Genomic DNA, 22623 nt, shown 5'->3' with positions numbered 1-22623 from the left:
ACACCTTTTTGAAAAACATATTGAGCCTTGGATAAATAACTCTCAGTTTGAGCTTGATCTTTTGTGTTCTAAATCTGAGAAACTTGTGCATGTTCTGAAATTGTTCTTTAGGAACTATGCAATCACGAGCCTTGACACCATTCTGGTCTGTAATGCTTACTTTGATGTGTATTTTGATAGGCTGAAATGTGTGCAACTTGTTCTCCGGAAAGAGACTTTGATTTCTGATTTGCACAAGTACATGTCTTGCACATATGATCCTGGTATTTTAATGTTTGTTTTGAGTATCCAGGAAAGACAGGTTCAGCCTCTGAGAAATGAAAGCATTGATCGTGCCCAACATCCTGAGATTTGGAGAAGCTTTGTAGTCCAAACCGGCTACCTTGAAGATGCCAGCGACATAGGTTCAGTACAAAGCAAATATCTCCGCGTCCAGAAGGTCTTTTGTCTTGCATCTAATTTTCCTGGAAATCCAACTCCCGAAGGATTCACTGAGGCTTGGAATCACTTGAAAATCTTCACGGATGAAGGAGTTATGAATTGTTCAAACAGGCGGTTTCCCAGCCAGTCCATCTGCGAGTATCCAGCTTTTGAAGCAGATTCAAGCCTTGTGAAGAAGCGGCCTGAGCCAAAGCCGATCATAGGATTCAAGATGAATCTCTCCTCTTTCCAGAAAGCTCAATATCAGGAAAAATGGCCTCGAAAAATCGCGACGACCAATCCCCGTCCTTTACTGTTTCTGGGGCTTTCCGAAATGGTGCTATGGGCGTCGTAGTACCACACGGTTCAAAAGTTACCGGGTTTCCAATGTTAGACTCGTTTTAGATTGAAAAATAAAAAATAAAAAGGGGTGCAACACGAGGATTTCTCTGGAGGTCACTCATCTTAGTACTACTCTCGCCCAAGCACGCTTAACTGCAGAGTTCTGAAGGGATCTGGTGCATTAGTGCTGATATGATTGCACCGTTTAGTACATGACTCGCGATTCCATATATCCTTATTGTTCGGATATTTCAACTGGATGGACGTGGGACCCACATGATTGTCTGGTAGTTTTGTCTAACGGAAAGTGAGTCGTTAATGATGTAGAACACATCAACAAGTAAAAACCAACACTCGGAAAGACCGCATAGCAGGTTTTCAACGGCCACCAAAGTTCAGCAGCCCGTTTCAGTCTCAAAACGATGGAATTTGGCCTCGAAAAATCGCGATAACCTATCACTGACCTTTATGGTTTCTAGGGCTTTCCAAAATTGTGCTATGGGCGTCGTAGTTCCACACGGTTCAAAAGTTACGGGATTTTCAATATTAGACTCGTTGTAGATTGAAAAATGAAAAATAAAAAGGGGTGCAACACGAGGACTTTCGGGAGGTCACCTATCGTAGCACTACTCTCGCCCAAGCACGCTTAATTGCAGAGTTCTGATGGGATCCGGTGCATTAGTGCATGTATGATCGCACCCGTTAGTACATGACTCGCAATTCCATATATCATTTTAATCCGAGAGTCCGAGTAGATTTGCGTGGGGTCCACCTGATTTTTTTTTTTCATTTTTTTCATGCATCAAAATGTATGGATATTGATGTAGGAAACTGCAAAAAACACCCGTAAACAGCGAATCACATCTCAATCACGGCCGATAACATTCGACTGCCTGTTTGAGGCTCTAAACGGCTGAATTTGGTCTCGAAAAATCGCCAGCCCTATTCACTGGCTTTGATGGTTTTGGGGGCTTTTCGAAATGGTTTTGTGGGCGTCGTAGTTCCACACGGTTCAAAAGTTATGGGGTTTTCAAAATTTGACCCGTTTCAAATTGAAGAAAAAAAATAAAAAGGGGTGCAACACGAGGGCTTCCCAGGAGGTCACCCATCCTAGTACTACTCTCGCCCAAGCACGTTTAACTGCGGAGTTCTGATGGGATCCGGTGCATTAGTGCTGGTATGATCGCACCTGTTAGTACATGTCTCGCAATTCCATATATCCTTTTAATCCAGAGAGTCTGAGTAGATTTGCGTGGGGTCCACCTGATTTTTTTTTCATTTTTTTCATGCATCAAAATGTATGGATATTTATGTAGGAAACTGCAAAAAACACCCGGGAACAGCGAATCACATCTCAATCACGGCCGGTAACATTCGACAGCCTGTTTGAGGCTCTAAACGGCTGAATTTGGTCTCAAAAAATCGCCAGCCATATTCACTGGCTTTGATGGTTTTGGGGGCTTTCCGAAATGGTGCTGTGGGCGTCGTAGTTCCAAACGGTTCAAAAGTTATGGGGTTTTCAAGATTTGACCCGTTTCAAATTGAAGAAAATAAAATAAAATAGGGGTGCTATCATGTCCCTGATCCTGGATATGATCATTAGGATCGACCATGGTGCAAGGAGACGCACCAGTCAGGTCATGTGACCTTAAAACAAGGGTATCATGGCCTGGAAGTAAGGTTAAGGGCATCAGGAAGCTAAGATATAGCTAAACCAAGAAGGAGACAAGTATAAAGGAGCTGTACAAAGTGTATGGCAGCTAGGCGATGTAATGAGCAAGCTAGACCAGCTAGATGAAGTGTAGTGCAGCTCAGTGTAGCTCATTGAAGAGTGTGTCAGCTCCCTGAGCTGGATGAACTAGCTCACTCAGCTGGGTCAGCTGGGGATCAGCTCAACTCAGCTGGACTGAGTGTTCAAGTCTTGGGCAGTTGGGCCAGGTCCGGAAAGTGGTCGGACCATGTGGACCCCCCGGGTGTGCCGGTGAGCCGGTGGACACTTGGGATCAGACCAGGGGCTTGGGCAACCAGCTAGGACTTGTTTGTTACATGTCTAGAGGCAGTTAGGGCTGTCAGGGACGTCTGGTAACTGCCATAGGCGAACAGGTGTGATCTGGACAATTGATTAAATCAATGGCCACAAATGTTAATGAAGGGATGCAATGGTTGGAAAGTAACCACCCCTTCTTCTATATATATCAGGCAATTCCATGCCTTTGCAGGCACGCCAGGACTTCATTCTTCTTTCTGAAACACAAAGAAAAACAGAGAAAAACAGAGAGATGGTCGGATTACACAATCCAAGACCAAGATAGGCTTGAAGGCAGCAAAGAGGCAGTTTTGATTGCAATCAAGAGGGGAGTTGAGAACGACCCTCTGGTGTGTTTTGATTATGGTTTGCCACGGCATAGGCTTCCTCTACATCCTTACTACACATCCAAATAGCCAGGGAAGAAGAGAGATGACCGGATTCACTCTCAAAGTCCAAGAGCAGCCTTAAGGGCAGTGGTGTGTAGAAAGGCAGTTTCATGGGCACTGAAGTGAGAAGTGAGGGACGACCCTTGGGTGGTGTTTGATCATGGATGAACACACTCTAGGCTTCCTCTGTGTCTTAGGGACACACGCAAATGGCCAGAAGAGAATGGAGAAGGCCGGACTCCACTCCCAATGGCATGAACAGCCTTGAAGGCAGATGCAGTGCAGAAACTGTTTTCATGGAAGTTCCATGGAAGGGATGATGGGTGCGACCCATGAATGGATACTATCAATACTGAAAGTATGTGATAAGACCTGATTAAGACAAGTGCAAGAGGCACAAGGCCGGACCTGATCAGGGAAGCACAAGGTCTAGCAAGATCAAGTATGATGTAACATGTGTTGATTACTTATGTTTATGTTTATATTTATGTCTGTGTTGTGTCTCTTGGGGTGGGATCAAGGCCAGGCATGGCACGCCCCTTGAGGAATGTATATTGTGATGTGTCTTAGGAATCCAAGACTCTGGACAAAGGGGCGGATCATAACTGATCTAACTCATCCATGTGGGATGATGGTTAGATGCTGTTCATTGGATAGTGATCAATGATGGATCATGGTTTGGTGTTGGGTTTGATCATGGTGTGAACCATGAGTCCGACTCACTGATGAGACACATGGGAGTCCTAGTTCCAGAGGAACCATTTGGAGTATAAGGACCAATTCATTTGGATCCAACAGCAAGCAAAGGAGAGGAGTAAGGCTAGTACTTGTTGGTATGGTCCACAAGTATTGTGCTGGTGTGTTTATACAAGGAAGGCTGTGTGTGATCTGATCATGGGCATGGATGGACGACCTGATCCATGGATGATGGATCAAGGTGTCTGATCTGATTGATCAAAGGATGCACCAGTGGTAAGAGCAACACTAATCAGGTTCAGTGGGACATAGTTCCATGGCCGGTTAGGTATGTGTGAAGACTTATCAGTTCTGAGTCATGTGGGGTGGTTGGTTGATTGACACAGGAACTGGCGGGTATTATTAATTCTATTCTAGGTTGTTCAGACGTGGAGGTACTGAACCATGGAGTGGCCGGTTCAGAGAAATCTCTCCATGGCCTTGGTTGGGCAGGTAAGTGGAGATCTGATAGTTCCTGAAGGAATTGTTAGGATCCGACTTCAAATATCTCTTAATGGGTATTTATCATGAATTATCATGGTGAAAGATTAGTTTTATCTGATTGATTTAGAGGTGGTCAGTTATGGCCATATGGGCTGTTCATGGGCGAGATCAGTATGATCGAGGCCAGTTCTGAGAAATCTGACTTGACCATTCTCTTAGTTATGAATTATCATGAATTTTAATTAGTTTTTGGAGCATGTTTGCTTGTGGTTGGTTTTGCAGCTGAAGACTTCCAAAGGTACTTGGTCTGTGGGGATGGTTGGTTGAATGACTAAGTACCTAAGGGGAGAGTTTATACAGGTATAATGGGGAGTTAGACGAGTGGATGGGGAGCTAGGCAAAGCTACCTCGCAGCTCGATCAGCTGGAAGAGAGTTGGGAACCTCAAGTGAAGTGGTTCAGTTCAGCTAGCTGGATGAGCTAGCTAGACAGCTAAGGCAGCTGAGACAAAGAGCTATCAAGCTCCGTGGATGTGGCAAAGGTATGATCTAGCAATATTGCATAGATCTAGATAGAATGGTTAGGGGAATGGAACCTCGGTTATTGTATGACCTGGATTAGGTTCATGATCAACCTTGGAGCTGGTAGTAGTTGTGTATACTGACCATGGCTAAGGTGATTCGATCTGACCAGTGTTAGATTGGTTTTAGACCAATGGTTAAGTAGAGAATATTCCGCTGTGCATAAGTTGAAAGGATCTAAGCTAGGAAATGACTAAGGTTGTCTTAAGCTAAGGTCTAAGATAGACTTCGCCCTTAGGCGAAAGTATAGATAAAGATTGAAAATTTGAGTGGTTCGGTCAGGGTATGGACCGAGCGACGTGAGGCATCGACCGCGGCCTAGCTGGCCGGGTTCGGGTCTTACAAGTTGGTATCAGAGCATGCTTGATTCTAGGATCGTTGGGTTGTGGTTGTTCACCCATGCATCCGGACAAGTAGATGCTGATGTAATAAATCCACCAGTTTTATTGTTGACTCAGCTGGAGGAAGTTAACAATGAAGCTGGATTGACTGTAAGTCAGCTCAACCCTACTGAGGTTCTAGTGGGGGAGAGCTGAGCTGCAGCTGGAAGGGGAAGTTGAATCCTCTTGTGATGTGAACCGGGCTGATCCAAACATTTGTTGCAAGCAATGGGAGGACTAGCCGGTGGATTGGGCAGCTGTTTTGGCAGCTAGTGATCAAGCTGGGCCAGTAGCTGAGGTGGTCTAGATTGATCCACCAGCTAGGGCAGCTTGGTTAGTGGACTACCTGAGGGTGCTGGAGCACATAGCTCAGATGAGAACTAAGTATTTCTCAGGTATTTGGATCCTTTTGAGGCAGATAAGTGGAGGTTCTGATTGGGTTGTAACTTCAGCTCAACTCACTGCTCAAAGGTAGTATGTTCCAAACCAAAATTATTTTTGGAAACTGAGACGACCATGGAACCTTACTAAGTGAGCCAAGAGGGAGCTGAGGCAAGATAGGGTATCATGCTTGTGAACGGGAAAGTTCCAAGGTGAACCGGCTTGGCCAAGATGCATTCTCCAAGGGCAAGATCCTGAAACAGAAGGTTGGTTGATCTAGTTATCTGGAAATAATAGACGGATTGGACGGATCGATGCAATGCAAGATCTGTTATGGATGACCTGGACCAGGGAAGTAACATGAACCTGAGAGTGGCTTAGGTTGAAAGAAACGTGCAGCACTCTTTGGAGGTAAGTGTTATCCTTGGTGGCCGTTCAAAACAAGTGAGCATTTGCGAGGTTCAAGTTGGTTTAAGGGAGATGCTACATGGCTAGTATACGAGTGGCTTGGGATCAGATGGATCAGCTGGGACTCAGTATAAGCCAAGGTAGGATTCCTTAGATCAATTTGAATGGATTGGGTATATGATGTTAAGTGGCTTAGTATGATGGGGATTGAGGTATATTATAAACACTCTTGTGAATGGTATGGGACATTCACAAAAGTGTGACACTTTGGAGAATGGTATGGGACGTTTTCCAAATGTGTGATCAAACCGATGTCTTACTCATCTAGGTACTTAATGATCAGTGGTGTGGAAACACATGTACTTTCCGATACTGGAGCTACACATAGGTTTGTGAGTCCAGGATGATCGGAAAGGGTTTGTTCTAGATGGGAACATGGGATTGTCTGGTTAGAGACATCCTGGTATTGATCACAGACAGGGTAATGCCTGCGGATCTGATTGTAGTCCGCCTTAAGAATCACGAGGTGATCATAGGCATGGACTGGCTTGGCAAGAATCGGGCCACCTTGGACTGTCATCATGAGAGGATGCAGTTTGAGAGTGGGTGTGGACCCCCGATCAAGTACCAAGGTATTAATCCGGCCTCTGGATGCTTAGTGTTATCAGCAGTCCGTGCAGAAAGGATGCTGGAGCTAGGTTGTGAAGCTTGTATAGCCACAACCACCACTAAGGAGGTCGTAGGAGTTGGTGGCCCGGACGGGATACCGCTGGTCAGTGAGTTCGAGGATGTGTTTCGGGCGCTACAAGGCATTCCCCCTGATAGGGTTGACCCGTTCATAATAGAACTGGAACCAGGGACGGCCCCAATGTCAAAGAACCCATACTGCATGGCTCCTGCCGAGATGGCCGAGCTGAAGTCGACTAAGTCCAGTAAAGGACGAGGGTCGCAGCATAACCAAGTCGGAGATTGACCTAGGGTTGGAATGAAGTCGACCAAGTCCAGTGAGGGACGAGAGTCGCATGACAACCAAGTCGGAGATTGACCTATGGTTGGAATGAAATGGTGGAGTCCTGGAGTGGACAGGACCGGAATGTGATCGAGTTCTTTAAAGACTTGACTGATACATCGAGTGTCTTGGAGATTGGGTAAATCTTCTAAGACTCGAGTATGCAGTAAGTTCTTAAGGACTGAAAATGATCTAGTCATGGACTAGGTTCAGAGAATAATTGACTTGGTGTATACTAGACTGCAACTTGGAAATTGAGTTCAGTGACACAAGTCTATTATGGTGTGATATGTAAAAGGAGAAGACCACTTGGTTCGGAATCAAGTGAGTTCCGTCCAAGTGGGGGAGACTTGTTCATACATTGATCAAAAAGGTGATCAGTGAAAAGGAACAAGGATGATGATGCAAAAGAGTTCGGTGGAACCTTTGGCATCAAACAAGAAGACAGCACCACTGGATTCGAGGACGAATCCATCACAAGTGGGGGAGACTTGTCATGTCCCTGATCCTGGATATGATCATTAGGATCGACCATGGTGCAAGGAGACGCACCAGTCAGGTCATGTGACCTTAAAACAAGGGTATCATGGCCTGGAAGTAAGATTAAGGGCATCAGGAAGCTAAGATATAGCTAAACCAAGAAGGAGACAAGTATAAAGGAGTTGTACAAAGTGTATGGCAGCTGGGCGATGTAGTGAGCAAGCTCGACCAGCTAGATGAAGTGTAGTGCAGCTTAGTGTAGCTCACTGAAGAGTGTGTCAGCTCCCTGAGCTGGATGAACTAGCTCACTCAGCTGGGTCAGCTGGGGATCAGCTCAACTCAGCTGGACTGAGTGTTCAAGTCTTGGGCAGTTGGGCCAGGTCCGGAAAGTGGTCGGACCATGTGGACCACCCGGGTGTGCCGGTGAGCCGGTGGGCACTTGGGATCAGACCAGGGGTTTGGGCAACCAGCTAGGACTTGTTTGTGACATGTCTAGAGGCAGCTAGGGCTGTCAGGGACGTCTGGTAACTGCCATAGGCGAACATGTGTGATCTGGACCATTGATTAAATCAATGGCCAGAAATGTTAATGAATGGATGCAATGGTTGGAAAGTAACCACCCCTTCTTCTATATATATCAGGCAAGTCCGTGCCTTTGCAGGCACGCCAGGACTTCATTCTTCTTCCTGAAACACAAAGAAAAACAGAGAAAAACAGAGAGATGGTCGGATTACACAATCCAAGACCAAGAGAGGCTTGAAGGCAGCAAAGAGGCAGTTTTGATGGCAATCAAGAGGGGAGTTGAGAACGACCCTCTGGTGTGTTTTGATTATGGTTTGCCACGACATAGGCTTCCTCTACATCCTTACTACACATCCAAATATCCAGGGAAGAAGAGAGATGACCGGATTTACTCTCAAAGTCCAAGAGCAGCCTTAAGGGCAGTGGTGTGTAGAAAGGCAGTTTCATGGGCACTGAAGTGAGAAGTGAGGGACGACCCTTGGGTGGTGTTTGATCATGGATGAACACACTCTAGGCTTCCTCTGTGTCTTAGGGACAAACGCAAATGGCCAGAAGAGAATGGAGAAGGCCGGACTCCACTCCCAATGGCATGAACAGCCTTGAAGGCAGATGCAGTGCAGAAACTGTTTTCATGGAAGTTCCATGGAAGGGATGATGGGTGCGACCCATGAATGGATACTATCAATACTGAAAGTATGTGATAAGACCTGATTAAGACAAGTGCAAGAGGCACAAGGCCGGACCTGATTAGGGAAGCACAAGGTCTAGCAAGATCAAGTATGAGGTAACATGTGTTGATTACTTATGTTTATGTTTATATTTATGTCTGTGTTGTGTCTCTTGGGGTGGGATCAAGGCCAGGCATGGCACGCCCTTGAGGAATGTATATTGTGATGTGTCTTAGGAATCCAAGACCATGGACAAAGGGGCGGATCATAACTGATCTAACTCATCCATGTGGGATGATGGTTAGATGCTGTTCATTGGATAGTGATCAATGATGGATCATGGTTTGGTGTTGGGTTTGATCATGGTGTGAACCATGAGTCCGACCCACTGATGAGACACATGGAAGTCCTAGTTCCAGAGGAACCATGTGGAGTATAAGGATCAATTTGTTTGGATCCAACAGCAAGCAAAGGAGAGGAGTAAGGCTAGTACTTGTTGGTATGGACCACAAGTATTGTGCTGGTGTGTTTATACAAGGAAGGCTGTGTGTGATCTGATCATGGGCAACGATGGACGACCTGATCCATGGATGATGGATCAAGGTGTCTGATCTGATTGATCAAAGGATGCACCAGTGGTAAGAGCAACACTAATCAGGTTCAGTGGGACATAGTTCCATGGCCGGTTAGGTATGTGTGAAGACTCATCAGTTCTGAGTCATGTGGGGTGGTTGGTTGATTGACTCAGGAACTGGTGGGCATTATTAATCTTATTCTATGTTGTTCAGACGTGGAGGTACTGAACCATGGAGTGGCCGGTTCAGAGAAATCTCTCCATGGCCTTGGTTGGGCAGGTAAGTGGAGATCTGATAGTTCCTGAAGGAATTGTTAGGATCCGACTTCAAATATATCTTAATGGGTATTTATCATGAATTATCATGGTGAAAGATTAGTTTTATCTGATTGATTTAGAGGTGGTCAGTTATGGCCATATGGGCTGTTCATGGGCGAGATCAGTATGATCAAGGCCAGTTCTGAGAAATCTGACTTGACCATTCTCTTAGTTATGAATTATCATGAATTATCATGAATTTTAATTAGTTTTTGGAGCATCTTTGCTTGTGGTTGGTTTTGCAGCTGAAGACTTCCCAAAGGTACTTGGTCTGTGGGGTGGTTTGTTGAATGACTAAGTACCTAAGGGGAGAGTTTATACAGGTATAATGGGGAGTTGGACGAGTGGACGGGGAGCTAGGCAAAGCTACCTCGCAGCTCGATCAGCTGGAAGAGAGTTGGGAACCTCAAGTGAAGTGGTTCAGTTCTGCTAGCTGGATGAGCTAGCTAGACAGCTAAGGCAGCTGAGACAAAGAGCTATCAAGCTCCGTGGATGTGGCAAAGGTATGATCTAGCAATATTGCATAGATCTAGAGAGAATGGTTAGGGGAATGGAACCTCGGTTATTGTATGACCTGGATTAGGTTCAGGATCAACCTTGGAGCTGGTAGTAGTTGTGTATACTGACCATGGCTAAGGTGATTCGATCTGACCAGTGTTAGATTGGTTTTAGACCAAAGGTTAAGTAGAGAATATTCCGCTGTGCATAAGTTGAAAGGATCTAAGCTAGGGAATGACTAAGGTAGTCTTAAGCTAAGGTCTAAGATAGACTTCGCCCTTAGGCGAAAGTATAGATAAAGATTGAAAAATTGAGTGGTTCAGTCAGGGTATGGACCGAGCTACGTGAGGCATCGACCGCGGCCTAGCTGGCCGGGTTCGGGTCTTACAGGTGCAACACGAGGACTTCCCGGGAGGTCACCTATCCTAGTACTACTCTCGCCCAAGCACGCTTAACTGCAGAGTTCTGATGAGATCCGGTGCATTAGTGCATGTATGATCGCACCCGTTAGTACATGACTCGCAATTCCATATATCCTTTTAATCCGAGAGTCCGAGTAGATTTGCGTGGGGTCCACCTAATTTTTTTTTCATTTTTTTCATGCATCAAAATATATGGATATTGATGTAGGAAACTGCAAAAAAACACCCGGAAACAGCGAATCACATCTCAATCACGGACGGTAACATTCGACAGCCTGTTTGAGGCTCTAAACGGCTGAATTTGGTCTCAAAAAATCGCCAGCCCTATTCACTGGCCTTGATGGTTTGGGGGCTTTCCGAAATGGTGCTGTGGGCGTCGTAGTTCCACACGGTTCAAAAGTTATGGGGTTTTCAAGATTTGACCCGTTTCAAATTGAAGAAAAAAAAATAAAATAGGGGTGCAACACGAGGACTTCCCTGGAGGTCACTCATCCTAGTACTACTCTTGCCCAAGCACGCTTAACTGCGGAGTTCTGATGGGATCCGGTGCATTAGTGCTGATATGATCGCACCCTTTAGTACATGACTCGCGATTCCATATATCATTATTGTTCGGATATTTCGACTGGTTGGACGTGGGACACACATGATTAGTTGGTAGTTTTGTCTAACGGAAAGTGCATCATTAATGATGTAGAACACAGCAACAAGTAAAAAAATATTCGGAAAGACCGCATAGCAGGTTTTCAACGGCCACCAAAGTTCAGCAGCCCGGTTGAGTTTCAAAACTGTTGAATTTGGCCTCGAAAAATCGTGACGACCTATCACCGACCTTTACGGTTTCTGGGGCTTTCTGAAATGATGCTATGGGCGTCCTAGTACCACACGGTTCAAAGTTACCGGGTTTCCAATGTTAGACTCGTTTTGGATTGAAAAATAAAAAATAAAAAGGTGTGCAACACGAGGACCTCCCAGGAGGTCACCTATCCTAGTACTACTCTCGCCCAAGCACGCTTAACTGCAGAGTTTTGATGGGATCCGGTGCATTAGTGCTGGTATGAACGAACCAGTTAGTACATGCATGACTCGCGATTCCATATATCCTTATTGTTCGAATATTTTGACTGGATGGACGTGGGACCCACATGATTGGTTGGTAGTTTTGTCTAGAGGAAAGTGCATCGTTAATGATGTAGACCACAGCAACAAGTAAAAAAAATATTCGGAAAGACCGCAAAGCAGGTTTTCAACGGCCAACAAAGTTCAGCAGCCCGTTTGATTGTCAAAACGGTTGAATTTGGCCTCGAAAAATCACGATGACCAATCCCCGTCCTTTACTGTTTCTGGGGCTTTCAGAAATGGTGCAATGGGCGTCGTAGTACCACACGGTTCAAAAGTTACCGGGTTTCCAATGTTAGACTCGTTTTAGATTGAAAAATGAAAAATAAAAAGGGGTGCAACAAGAGGATTTCCCTGGAGGTCACTCATCCTAGTACTACTCTCGCCCAAGCACGCTTAACTGCGGAGTTCCGAAATGATGATGTGGGTGTCGTAGTTCCACACGGTTCAAAAGTTATGAGGTTTTCAAGATTTGACCCGTTTCAAATTGAAGAAATAAAAAATAAAATAGGGGTGCAACACGAGGACTTCCCGGGAGGTCACCCATCCTAGTACTAATCTTGCCCAAGCACGCTTAACTGCGGAGTTCTGATGGGATCCGGTGCATTAGTGCTGATATGATCGCACCATTTAGTACATGACTCGCGATTCCATATATCATTATTGTTCGGATATTTCGACTGGTTGGACGTGGGACCCACATGATTAGTTGGTAGTTTTGTCTAACGGAAAGTGCATCATTAATGATGTAGAACACATCAACAAGTCAAAAAAATATTCGGAAAGACCGCATAACAGGTTTTCAACGGCCACCAAAGTTCAGCAGCCCGTTTGAGTGTCAAAACGGTTGAATTTGGCCTCGAAAAATCGCGACGACCTATCACCGACCTTTACGGTCTATGGGGCTTTCCGAAATGGTGCTATGGGCGTCGTAGTACCACACGGTTCAAAGTTACCGGGTTGCCAATGTTAGACTCGTTTTGGATTGAAAAATGAAAAATAAAAAGGTGTGCAACACGAGGACTTCCTAGGAGGTCACCTATCCTAGTACTACTCTCGCCCAAGCACGCTTAACTGCGGAGTTTTGATGGGATCGGGTGCATTAGTGCTGGTATGAACGAACCAGTTAGTACATGCATGACTCGCGATTCCATATATCCTTATTGTTCGAATATTTTGACTGGATGGACGTGGGACCCACATGATTGGTTGGTAGTTTTGTCTAGCGGAAAGTGCATCGTTAATGATGTAGAACACAGCAACAAGTAAAAAAATATTCGGAAAGACCGCATAGTAGGTTTTCAACGGCCACCAAAGTTCAGCAGGCCGCTTGAGTGTCAAAACGGTTGAATTTGGCCTCGAAAAATCGCGACGACCAATCTCCGTCCTTTACTGTTTCTGGGGCTTTCCGAAATGGTGCTATGGGCGTCGTAATACCACACGGTTCAAAAGTTACCAGGTTTCCAATTTTAGACTCGTTTTAGATTGAAAAATGAAAAATAAAAAGGGGTGCAACACGAGGATTTCCCTGGAGGTCACTCATCCTAGTACTACTCTCGCCCAAGCACGCTTAACTGCGGAGTTCTTATGGGATCTGGTGCATTAGTGCTGATATGATCGCACCCTTTAGTACATGACTCGCGATTCCATATATCCTTATTGTTCGGATATTTCGACTGGATGGACGTGGAACCCACATGATTGTCTGGTAGTTTTGTCTAACGGAAAGTGCATCGTTAATGATGTAGAACACATCAACAAGTAAAAAACAACACTCGGAAAGACCGCATAGCAGGTTTTCAACGGCCACCAAAGTTCAGCAGCCCGTTTGAGTGTCAAAACGGTTGAATTTGGCCTCGAAAAATCGCGACGACCTATCACCGACCTTTACGGTTTATGGGGCTTTCCGAAATGGTGCTATGGGCGTCGTAGTACCACACGGTTCAAAAGTTACCGGGTTGCCAATGTTAGACTCGTTTTGGATTGAAAATGAAAAATAAAAAGGGGTGCAACACGAGGACTTCCCGGGAGGTCACTAATCCTAGTACTACTCTCGCCCAAGCACGCTTAACTGCGGAGTTCTTATTGGATCCGGTGCATTAGTGCTGATATGATTGCAGCTTTTAGTACACGACTCGCGATTCCATATATCCTTATTGTTCGGATATTTCGACTGGATTGACGTGGGACCCACATGATTGTCTGGTAGTTTTGTCTAACGGAAAGTGCATCGTTAATGATGTAGAACACATCAACAAGTAAAAGACAACACTCGGAAAGAACGCATAGCAGGTTTTCAACGGCCACCAAAGTTCAGCAGACCGTTTATGGTTCCTAGGGCTTTCCGAAATTGTGCTATGGGCGTCGTAGTTCCACACGGTTCAAAAGTTACGGGATTTTCAATATTAGACTCATTGTAGATTGAAAAATGAAAAATAAAAAGGGGTAAACACGAGGACTTCCCGGGAGGTCACCTATCCTAGCACTACTCTCGCCCAAGCATGCTTAACTGCAGATTTCTGATGGGATCCGGTGTGATGTGGTCATCAAACCAGTAGCTGAACCGGAGGTCAATCAACCTGCCCAAACCGGCCACTTTGGAGGTACCAGCGACAGAGGTCCAGTCCCAGGCGAATATCTCAACAACCAGAAGGTCTTTTGTCATGCATCAAATTGTCCTAGAGGGCCAACTCATGAAGGATTCACTGAGGCTTGGAATTACAAGAAAAGCTTCACGGAGGAAGAAGTTATGAATTTTACAAACCGGAGGTTCCCCATCCCATCCATCTGCGACTACCCGACTTTTGAAGGAGATTCAAGCCCGATGAAGAAGCGGCCTGAACCACCCCCAATCATTGGATTCAAGAGGAGTCTCTCATCTTTCCAGAAAGCCCAATAACAGGAGAAATGGCCACGGAACTATGAAGTTATGATCCATTCTCCAAAACCGGTCAAACCAGTTCTACACTTGCCTCAATTGGAAGCTAACCGGTTCAATCAGCTTCAAACCAGACATTGGCGTCCAGGAGATCATTTAAACCAATCAGGAGGTATTGAAGAAGTCCTTAACTACACCAGAGCCCAGGAGATTAGCTGCTTCAATGAAGAGTCACTTAAATCAAACCGGAGCTATTTATGGCAAGATTGGACAATCTTTCGGTTTGATCATTTCCAAGCTATTCCAATCCGACCAGAAGACATCAGGACTAAACCAGGACGTCCAGGAGACATTATAGGAGTCCAAGAAGAGTTCTACAAGTCTATTCACGGGAGGTCACTCATCCTAGTACTACTCTTGCCCAAGCACGCTTAACTGCGGAGTTCTGATGGGATCCGGTGCATTAGTGCTGATATGATCGCACCCTTTAGTACATGACTCGCGATTCCATATATCATTATTGTTCGGATATTTCGACTGGTTGGACGTGGGACACACATGATTAGTTGGTAGTTTTGTCTAACGGAAAGTGCATCGTTAATGATGTAGAACACAGCAACAAGTAAAAAAAATATTCGGAAAGACCGCATAGCAGGTTTTCAACGGCCACCAAAGTTCAGCAGCCCGGTTGAGTGTCAAAACTGTTGAATTTGGCCTCGAAAAATCGTGACGACCTATCACCGACCTTTACGGTTTCTGGGGCTTTCTGAAATGATGCTATGGGCGTCCTAGTAGCACACGGTTCAAAAGTTATCGGGTTTCCAATGTTAGACTCGTTTTGGATTGAAAAATAAAAAATAAAAAGGTGTGCAACACGAGGACTTCCCAGGAGGTCACCTATCCTAGTACTACTCTCGCCCAAGCACGCTTAACTGCGGAGTTTTGATGGGATCCGGTGCATTAGTGCTGGTATGAACGAACCAGTTAGTACATGCATGACTCGCGATTCCATATATCCTTATTGTTCGAATATTTTGACTGGATGGACATGGGACCCACATGATTGGTTGGTAGTTTTTTCTAGCGGAAAGTGCATCGTTAATGATGTAGACCACAGCAACAAGTAAAAAAAATATTCGGAAAGACCGCATAGCAGGTTTTCAACGGCCAAAAAAGTCCAGCAGCCCGTTTGATTGTCAAAACGGTTGAATTTGGCCTCGAAAAATCATGATGACCAATCCCCGTCCTTTACTGTTTCTGGGCTTTCAGAAATGGTGCAATGGGCGTCGTAGTACCACACGGTTCAAAAGTTATCGGGTTTCCAATGTTAGACTCGTTTTAGATTGAAAAATGAAAAATAAAAGGGGTGCAACACGAGGATTTCCCTGGAGGTCACTCATCCTAGTACTACTCTCGCCCAAGCACGCTTAACTGCGGAGTTCCGAAATGGTGATGTGGGCGTCGTAGTTCCACACGGTTCAAAAGTTATGGGGTTTTCAAGATTTGACCCGTTTCAAATTGAAGAAATAAAAAATAAAAAAGGGGTGCAACACGAGGACTTCCGGGAGGTCACCCATCCTAGTACTAATCTTGCCCAAGCATGCTTAACTGCGGAGTTCTAATGGGATCCGGTGCATTAGTGCTGATATGATCGCACCATTTAGTACATGACTCGCGATTCCATATATCATTATTGTTCGGATATTTCGACTGGATGGACGTGGGACTCCCATGATTAGTTGGTAGTTTTGTCTAACGGAAAATGCATCGTTAATGATGTAGAACACATCAACAAGTAAAAAACAACACTCGGAAAGACCGCATAGCAGGTTTTCAACGGCCACCAAAGTTCCGCAGCCCGTTTGAGTGTCAAAACGGTTGAATTAGGCCTCGAAAAATCGCGACGACCTATCACCGACCTTTACGGTTTCTAGGGCTTTCCGAAATGATGCTATGGGCGTCCTAGTACCACACGGTTCAAAAGTTACCGGATTTCCCAAGTTAGACTCGTTTTGGATTGAAAAATAAAAAATAAAAAGGTGTGCAACACGAGGACTTCCCGGGAGGTCACCTATCCTAGTACTACTCTCGCCCAAGCACGCTTAACTGCGGAGTTTTGATGGGACGGGCGCATTAGTGCTGGTATGAACGAACCAGTTAGTACATGCATGACTCGCGATTCCATATATCCTTATTGTTCAAATATTTTGACTGGATGGACGTGGGACCCACATGATTGGTTGGTAGTTTTGTCTAGCGGAAAGTGCATCGTTAATGATGTAGAACACATCAACAAGTAAAAAAAATATTCGGAAAGACCGCATAGCAGGTTTTCAACGGCCACCAAAGTTCAGCAGGCCGTTTGAGTGTCAAAACGGTTGAATTTGGCCTCACGGAGGAAGAAGTTATGAATTTTACAAACCAGAGGTTCCCCATCCCATCCATCTGCGAGTACCCGACTTTTGAAGGAGATTCAAGCCCGATGAAGAAGCGGCCTGAACCACCCCCAATCATTGGATTCAAGAGGAGTCTCTCATCTTTCCAGAAAGCCCAATAACAGGAGAAATGGCCACGGAAGTATGAAGTTATGATCCATTCTCCAAAACCGGTCAAACCAGTTCTACACTTGCCTCAATTGGAAGCTAACCGGTTCAATCAGCTTCAAACCAGACATTGGCGTCCAGGAGATCATTTAAACCAATCAGGAGGTATTGAAGAAGTCCTTAGCTACACCAGAGCCCATGAGATTAGCTGCTTCAATGAAGAGTCACTTAAATCAAACCGGAGCTATTTATGGCAAGATTGGACAATCTTTCGGTTTGATCATTTCCAAGCTATTCCAATCCGACCAGAAGACATAAGGACTAAACCAGGAAGTCCAGGAGACATTATAGGAGTCCAAGAAGAGTTCTACAAGTCTATTCCCGGGAGGTCACTCATCCTAGTACTACTCTTGCCCAAGCACGCTTAACTGCGGAGTTCTGATGGGATCCGGTGCATTAGTGCTGATATGATCGCACCCTTTAGTACATGACTCGCGATTCCATATATCATTATTGTTCGGATATTTCGACTGGTTGGACGTGGGACACACATGATTAGTTGGTAGTTTTGTCTAACGGAAAGTGCATCGTTAATGATGTAGAACACAGCAACAAGTAAAAAAATATTCGGAAAGACCGCATAGCAGGTTTTCAACGGCCACCAAAGTTCAGCAGCCCGGTTGAGTGTCAAAACTGTTGAATTTGGCCTCGAACAATCGTGACGACCTATCACCGACCTTTACGGTTTCTGGGGCTTTCTGAAATGATGCTATGGGCGTCCTAGTACCACACGGTTCAAAAGTTACCGGGTTTCCAATGTTAGACTCGTTTGGATTGAAAAATAAAAAATAAAAAGGTGTGCAACACGAGGACTTCCAAGGAGGTCACCTATCCTAGTACTACTCTCGCCCAAGCACGCTTAACTGCGGAGTTTTGATGGGATCCGGTGCATTAGTGCTGGTATGAACGAACCAGTTAGTACATGCATGACTCGCGATTCCATATATCCTTATTGTTCAAATATTTTGACTGGATGGACGTGGGACCCACATGATTGGTTGGTAGACCACAGCAACAAGTATAAAAATATTCGGAAAGACCGCATAGCAGGTTTTCAACGGCCAACAAAGTTCAGCAGCCCGTTTGATGGTCAAAACGGTTGAATTTGGCCTCGAAAAATCACGATGACCAATCCCTGTCCTTTACTGTTTCTGGGGCTTTCAGAAATGGTGCAATGGGCGTCGTAGTACCACACGGTTCAAAAGTTACCGGGTTTCCAATGTTAGACTCGTTTAGATTGAAAAATGAAAAATAAAAAGGGGTGCAACACGAGGATTTCCCTGGAGGTCACTCATCCTAGTACTACTCTCGCCCAAGCACGCTTAACTGCGGAGTTCCGAAATGGTGATGTGGGCGTCGTAGTTCCACACGGTTCAAAAGTTATGGGGTTTTCAAGATTTGACCCGTTTCAAATTGAAGAAATAAAAAATAAAAAAGGGGTGCAACACGAGGACTTCCCGGAGGTCACCCATCCTAGTACTAATCTTGCCCAAGCACGCTTAACTGCGGAGTTCTGATGGGATCCGGTGCATTAGTGCTGATATGATCGCACCATTTAGTACATGACTCGCGATTCCATATATCATTATTGTTCGGATATCTCGACTGGTTTGGACGTGGGACCCACATGATTAGTTGGTAGTTTTGTCTAACGGAAAGTGCATCATTAATGATGTAGAACACAGCAACAAGTCAAAAAAATGTTCGGAAAGACCGCATAACAGGTTTTCAACGGCCACCAAAGTTCAGCAGCCCGTTTGATGGTCAAAACGGTTGAATTTGGCCTCGAAAAATCACGATGACCAATCCCCGTCCTTTACTGTTTCTGGGGCTTTCAGAAATGGTGCAATGGGCGTCGTAGTACCACACGGTTCAAAAGTTACCGGGTTTCCAATGTTAGACTCGTTTTAGATTGAAAAATGAAAAATAAAAAGGGGTGCAACACGAGGATTTCCCTGGAGGTCACTCATCCTAGTACTACTCTCGCCCAAGCACGCTTAACTGCAGAGTTCCGAAATGGTGATGTGGGCGTCGTAGTTCCACACGGTTCAAAAGTTATGGGGTTTTCAAGATTTGACCCGTTTCAAATTGAAGAAATAAAAAAAAAAAGGGGTGCAACACGAGGACTTCCCGGGAGGTCACCCATCCTAGTACTAATCTTGCCCAAGCACGCTTAACTGCGGAGTTCTGATGGGATCCGGTGCATTAGTGCTGATATGATCGCACCATTTAGTACATGACTCGCGATTCCATATATCATTATTGTTCGGATATCTCGACTGGTTGGACGTGGGACCCACATGATTAGTTGGTAGTTTTTGTCTAACGGAAAGTGCATCATTAATGATGTAGAACACAGCAACAAGTCAAAAAAATATTCGGAAGACCGCATAACAGGTTTTCAACGGCCACCAAAGTTCAGCAGCCCGTTTGAGTTGTCAAAACGGTTGAATTTGGCCTCGAAAAATCGCGACGACCTATCACCGACCTTTACGGTTTATGGGCTTTCCGAAATGGTGCTATGGGCGTCGTAGTACCACACGGTTCAAAAGTTACCGGGTTGCCAATGTTAGACTCGTTTTGGATTGAAAAATGAAAAATAAAGAGGGGTGCAACACGAGGACTTCCCTGGAGGTTACTCATCCTAGTACTACTCTCGCCCAAGCACGCTTAACTGCGGAGTTCTTATGGGATCTGGCGCATTAGTGCTGATATGATCGCACCCTTTAGTACATGACTCGCGATTCCATATATCCTTATTGTTCGGATATTTCGACTGGATGGACGTGGAACCCACATGATTGTCTGGTAGATTTGTCTAACGGAAAGTGCATCGGTAATGATGTAGAACACATCAACAAGTAAAAAACAACACTCGGAAAGACCGCATAGCAGGTTTTCAAAGGCCACCAAAGTTCAGCAGCCCGTTTGAGTGTCAAAACGGTTGAATTTGGCCTCGAAAAATCGCGACGACCTATCACCGACCTTTACGGTTTATGGGGCTTTCCGAAATGGTGCTATGGGCGTCGTAGTACCACACGGTTCAAAAGTTACCGGGTTGCCAATGTTAGACTCGTTTTGGATTGAAAAATGAAAAATAAAAAGGGGTGCAACACGAGGACTTCCCGGGAGGTCACTAATCCTAGTACTACTCTCGCCCAAGCACGCTTAACTGCGGAGTTCTTATTGGATCCGGTGCATTAGTGCTTAAATGATCGCAGCCTTTGGTACACGACTCGCGATTCCATATATCCTTATTGTTCGGATATTTCGACTGGATGGACGTGGGACCCACATGATTGTCTGGTAGTTTTGTCTAACGGAAAGTGCATCGTTAATGATGTAGAACACATCAACAAGTAAAAAACAACACTCGGAAAGAACGCATAGCAGGTTTTCAACGGCCACCAAAGTTCAGCAGACCGTTTGAGTGTCAAAACGATTGAATTTGGCCTCGAAAAATAGCGATAACCTATCTCTGACCTTTATGGTTTCTAGGGCTTTCCGAAATTGTGCTATGGGCGTCGTAGTTCCACACGGTTCAAAAGTTACGGGATTTTCAATATTAGACTCGTTGTAGATTGAAAAATGAAAAATAAAAAGGGGTGAAACACGAGGACTTCCCGGGAGGTCACCTATCCTAGCACTACTCTCGCCCAAGCATGCTTAACTGCAGAGTTCTGATGGGATCCGGTGTGATGTGGTCATCAAACCAGTAGCTGAACCGGAGGTCAACCAACCTGCCCAAACCGGCCACTTTGGAGGTACCAGCGACAGAGGTCCAGTCCCAGGCGAATATCTCAACAACCAGAAGGTCTTTTGTCATGCATCAAATTGTCCTAGAAGGCCAACTCATGAACGATTCACTGAGGCTTGGAATTACAAGAAAAGCTTCACGGAGGAAGAAGTTATGAATTTTACAAACCGGAGGTTCCCCATCCCATCCATCTGCGAGTACCCGACTTTTGAAGGAGATTCAAGCCTGATGAAGAAGCGGCCTGAACCACCCCCAATCATTGGATTCAAGAGGAGTCTCCCATCTTTCCAGAAAGCCCAATAACAGGAGAAATGGCCACGGAACTATGAAGTTATGATCCATTCTCCAAAACCGGTCAAACCAGTTCTACACTTGCCTTAATTGGAAGATAACCGGTTCAATCAGCTTCAAACCAGACATTGGCGTTCAGGAGATCATTTCAACCAATCAGTAGGTATTTAAGAAGTCCTTAGCTACTCCAGAGCCCAGGAGATTAGCTGCTTCAATGAAGAGTCACTTAAATCAAACCGGAGCTATTTATGGCAAGATTGGACAATCTTTCGGTTTGATCATTTCCAAGCTATTCCAATCCGACCAGAAGACATCAGGACTAAACCAAGACGTCCAGGAGACATTATAGGAGTCCAAGAAGAGTTCTACAAGTCTATTCCATGCACCAGCCCCCATTGGATCAGGAGGATCCACACTTACACCAAGCTGCCTTATTTGGAGAATCTTGCAATAAAGCTCCAACAGCTCTTTCTTCAGATCAGGCACGACATCAGCTCCTTCCAGACCATAAAGAAGATTCCCAGGAAGCTCACTTATCCCCTTAAACCATCCAGGTTCAAGAAGATATCAAGATACAAGATCATCTCTTTGCAAAGGCCACAAATCAAGCTAAAGGCTAGTTTCATGGAGCCATCAAAGCCTTTGCTTCCAAGATTTTTATTTCAATTTTATTTCTTTCCTTTAGTCATTTTTAGACTGTTAGAGAGTCCCAAGGTCGAGCCTATATAAGCTCAGTAGTTGTCTTTGTAATAAAACCACCCTTGGATTTTATGAATGCATTTGCAGTTTTTTTAGTTTTTTAAAACTATTATCTAAGTCTTTTGAGTGTTGTGAGAGGCAGCTCTTGAGCAACCTGACTTATCAAAGCCTCCTTTCACAGAGCTTTGTGGCGTCCTCAATCCCCCCATCATTTCCATCTAATGATTTGCCTTGAGAGAGACTTCAGTCCAGCAAGCAAATCCCATATCTATCCATCTTCCATCCATTGATCTTGTTGAGAGAGACTTCAGTCCAGCAACAAAGATCCCATCTCCATCAATCTATCCCTTTCTATTTGTTTTTATTCATATTATCATTCTGATTCATATTCATATTTGCTTCTCTTTGCATCATAAGACTTATAAAACTCAAAAAAGGTTTACTCTTGGTTCAGGTACCAATCCGAACTATTGGACTAAACCTCAGTTCCATATTTCCGGACAGCCTGACCCTTGCCCACAACATTTTGGTAATCAGAGCCTAAAGCTCCTGAATCAGGTCCATTCTATCCTTGCATCATTCATTTTCTTGCATTTGTTTTCATCTTAAATAAAAAAAAAAGTTTTTGCATTTTGTGTTCTTGTTCATCATAAAATTGAAAACCATAAAAGTTTGAGGTA

The 22623-nt window shown here is 44.8% G+C and overlaps 13 non-coding genes and 7 pseudogenes across 13 annotated transcripts; all 20 read right to left on the bottom strand.

Annotated features, from left to right (window-relative positions):
• Window positions 1-847: 847 nt before the first annotated feature.
• LOC130503704 (5S ribosomal RNA) lies at window positions 848-966 on the bottom strand. Its single transcript, XR_008940944.1, has one exon. It is a non-coding gene; the product is annotated as a 5S ribosomal RNA (ribosomal RNA).
• A 379-nt stretch (window positions 967-1345) lies between these two features.
• Window positions 1346-1463, bottom strand: LOC130503712 (5S ribosomal RNA; annotated as a pseudogene).
• A 371-nt stretch (window positions 1464-1834) lies between these two features.
• On the bottom strand, window positions 1835-1953 carry LOC130503700 (5S ribosomal RNA). Its single transcript, XR_008940940.1, has one exon. It is a non-coding gene; the product is annotated as a 5S ribosomal RNA (ribosomal RNA).
• An 8608-nt stretch (window positions 1954-10561) lies between these two features.
• On the bottom strand, window positions 10562-10680 carry LOC130503703 (5S ribosomal RNA). Its single transcript, XR_008940943.1, has one exon. It is a non-coding gene; the product is annotated as a 5S ribosomal RNA (ribosomal RNA).
• Window positions 10681-11051: 371 nt separating this feature from the next.
• On the bottom strand, window positions 11052-11170 carry LOC130503718 (5S ribosomal RNA). The gene has a single exon (XR_008940951.1). It is a non-coding gene; the product is annotated as a 5S ribosomal RNA (ribosomal RNA).
• A 376-nt stretch (window positions 11171-11546) lies between these two features.
• Window positions 11547-11665, bottom strand: LOC130503708 (5S ribosomal RNA). The gene has a single exon (XR_008940948.1). It is a non-coding gene; the product is annotated as a 5S ribosomal RNA (ribosomal RNA).
• A 560-nt stretch (window positions 11666-12225) lies between these two features.
• LOC130503717 (5S ribosomal RNA) lies at window positions 12226-12344 on the bottom strand. Its single transcript, XR_008940950.1, has one exon. It is a non-coding gene; the product is annotated as a 5S ribosomal RNA (ribosomal RNA).
• A 377-nt stretch (window positions 12345-12721) lies between these two features.
• Window positions 12722-12840, bottom strand: LOC130503710 (5S ribosomal RNA; annotated as a pseudogene).
• A 381-nt stretch (window positions 12841-13221) lies between these two features.
• Window positions 13222-13340, bottom strand: LOC130503719 (5S ribosomal RNA). The gene has a single exon (XR_008940952.1). It is a non-coding gene; the product is annotated as a 5S ribosomal RNA (ribosomal RNA).
• Window positions 13341-13718: 378 nt separating this feature from the next.
• On the bottom strand, window positions 13719-13837 carry LOC130503709 (5S ribosomal RNA; annotated as a pseudogene).
• A 1122-nt stretch (window positions 13838-14959) lies between these two features.
• On the bottom strand, window positions 14960-15079 carry LOC130503715 (5S ribosomal RNA; annotated as a pseudogene).
• A 378-nt stretch (window positions 15080-15457) lies between these two features.
• On the bottom strand, window positions 15458-15576 carry LOC130503706 (5S ribosomal RNA). The gene has a single exon (XR_008940946.1). It is a non-coding gene; the product is annotated as a 5S ribosomal RNA (ribosomal RNA).
• Window positions 15577-16134: 558 nt separating this feature from the next.
• Window positions 16135-16252, bottom strand: LOC130503705 (5S ribosomal RNA). Its single transcript, XR_008940945.1, has one exon. It is a non-coding gene; the product is annotated as a 5S ribosomal RNA (ribosomal RNA).
• Window positions 16253-16631: 379 nt separating this feature from the next.
• LOC130503716 (5S ribosomal RNA) lies at window positions 16632-16749 on the bottom strand (annotated as a pseudogene).
• A 746-nt stretch (window positions 16750-17495) lies between these two features.
• On the bottom strand, window positions 17496-17615 carry LOC130503714 (5S ribosomal RNA; annotated as a pseudogene).
• A 376-nt stretch (window positions 17616-17991) lies between these two features.
• On the bottom strand, window positions 17992-18110 carry LOC130503707 (5S ribosomal RNA). The gene has a single exon (XR_008940947.1). It is a non-coding gene; the product is annotated as a 5S ribosomal RNA (ribosomal RNA).
• Window positions 18111-18632: 522 nt separating this feature from the next.
• Window positions 18633-18750, bottom strand: LOC130503701 (5S ribosomal RNA). The gene has a single exon (XR_008940941.1). It is a non-coding gene; the product is annotated as a 5S ribosomal RNA (ribosomal RNA).
• Window positions 18751-19305: 555 nt separating this feature from the next.
• On the bottom strand, window positions 19306-19424 carry LOC130503711 (5S ribosomal RNA). The gene has a single exon (XR_008940949.1). It is a non-coding gene; the product is annotated as a 5S ribosomal RNA (ribosomal RNA).
• A 378-nt stretch (window positions 19425-19802) lies between these two features.
• LOC130503702 (5S ribosomal RNA) lies at window positions 19803-19921 on the bottom strand. Its single transcript, XR_008940942.1, has one exon. It is a non-coding gene; the product is annotated as a 5S ribosomal RNA (ribosomal RNA).
• Window positions 19922-20300: 379 nt separating this feature from the next.
• On the bottom strand, window positions 20301-20419 carry LOC130503713 (5S ribosomal RNA; annotated as a pseudogene).
• Window positions 20420-22623: the final 2204 nt, after the last annotated feature.

This window comes from Raphanus sativus, unplaced genomic scaffold (assembly GCF_000801105.2).
Source record: "Raphanus sativus cultivar WK10039 unplaced genomic scaffold, ASM80110v3 Scaffold1084, whole genome shotgun sequence".
Classification (NCBI taxonomy): domain Eukaryota; kingdom Viridiplantae; phylum Streptophyta; class Magnoliopsida; order Brassicales; family Brassicaceae; genus Raphanus; species Raphanus sativus.
Note: the sequence above shows the minus strand (reverse complement) of the source record. Positions and strands in the feature narration are given on the sequence as shown.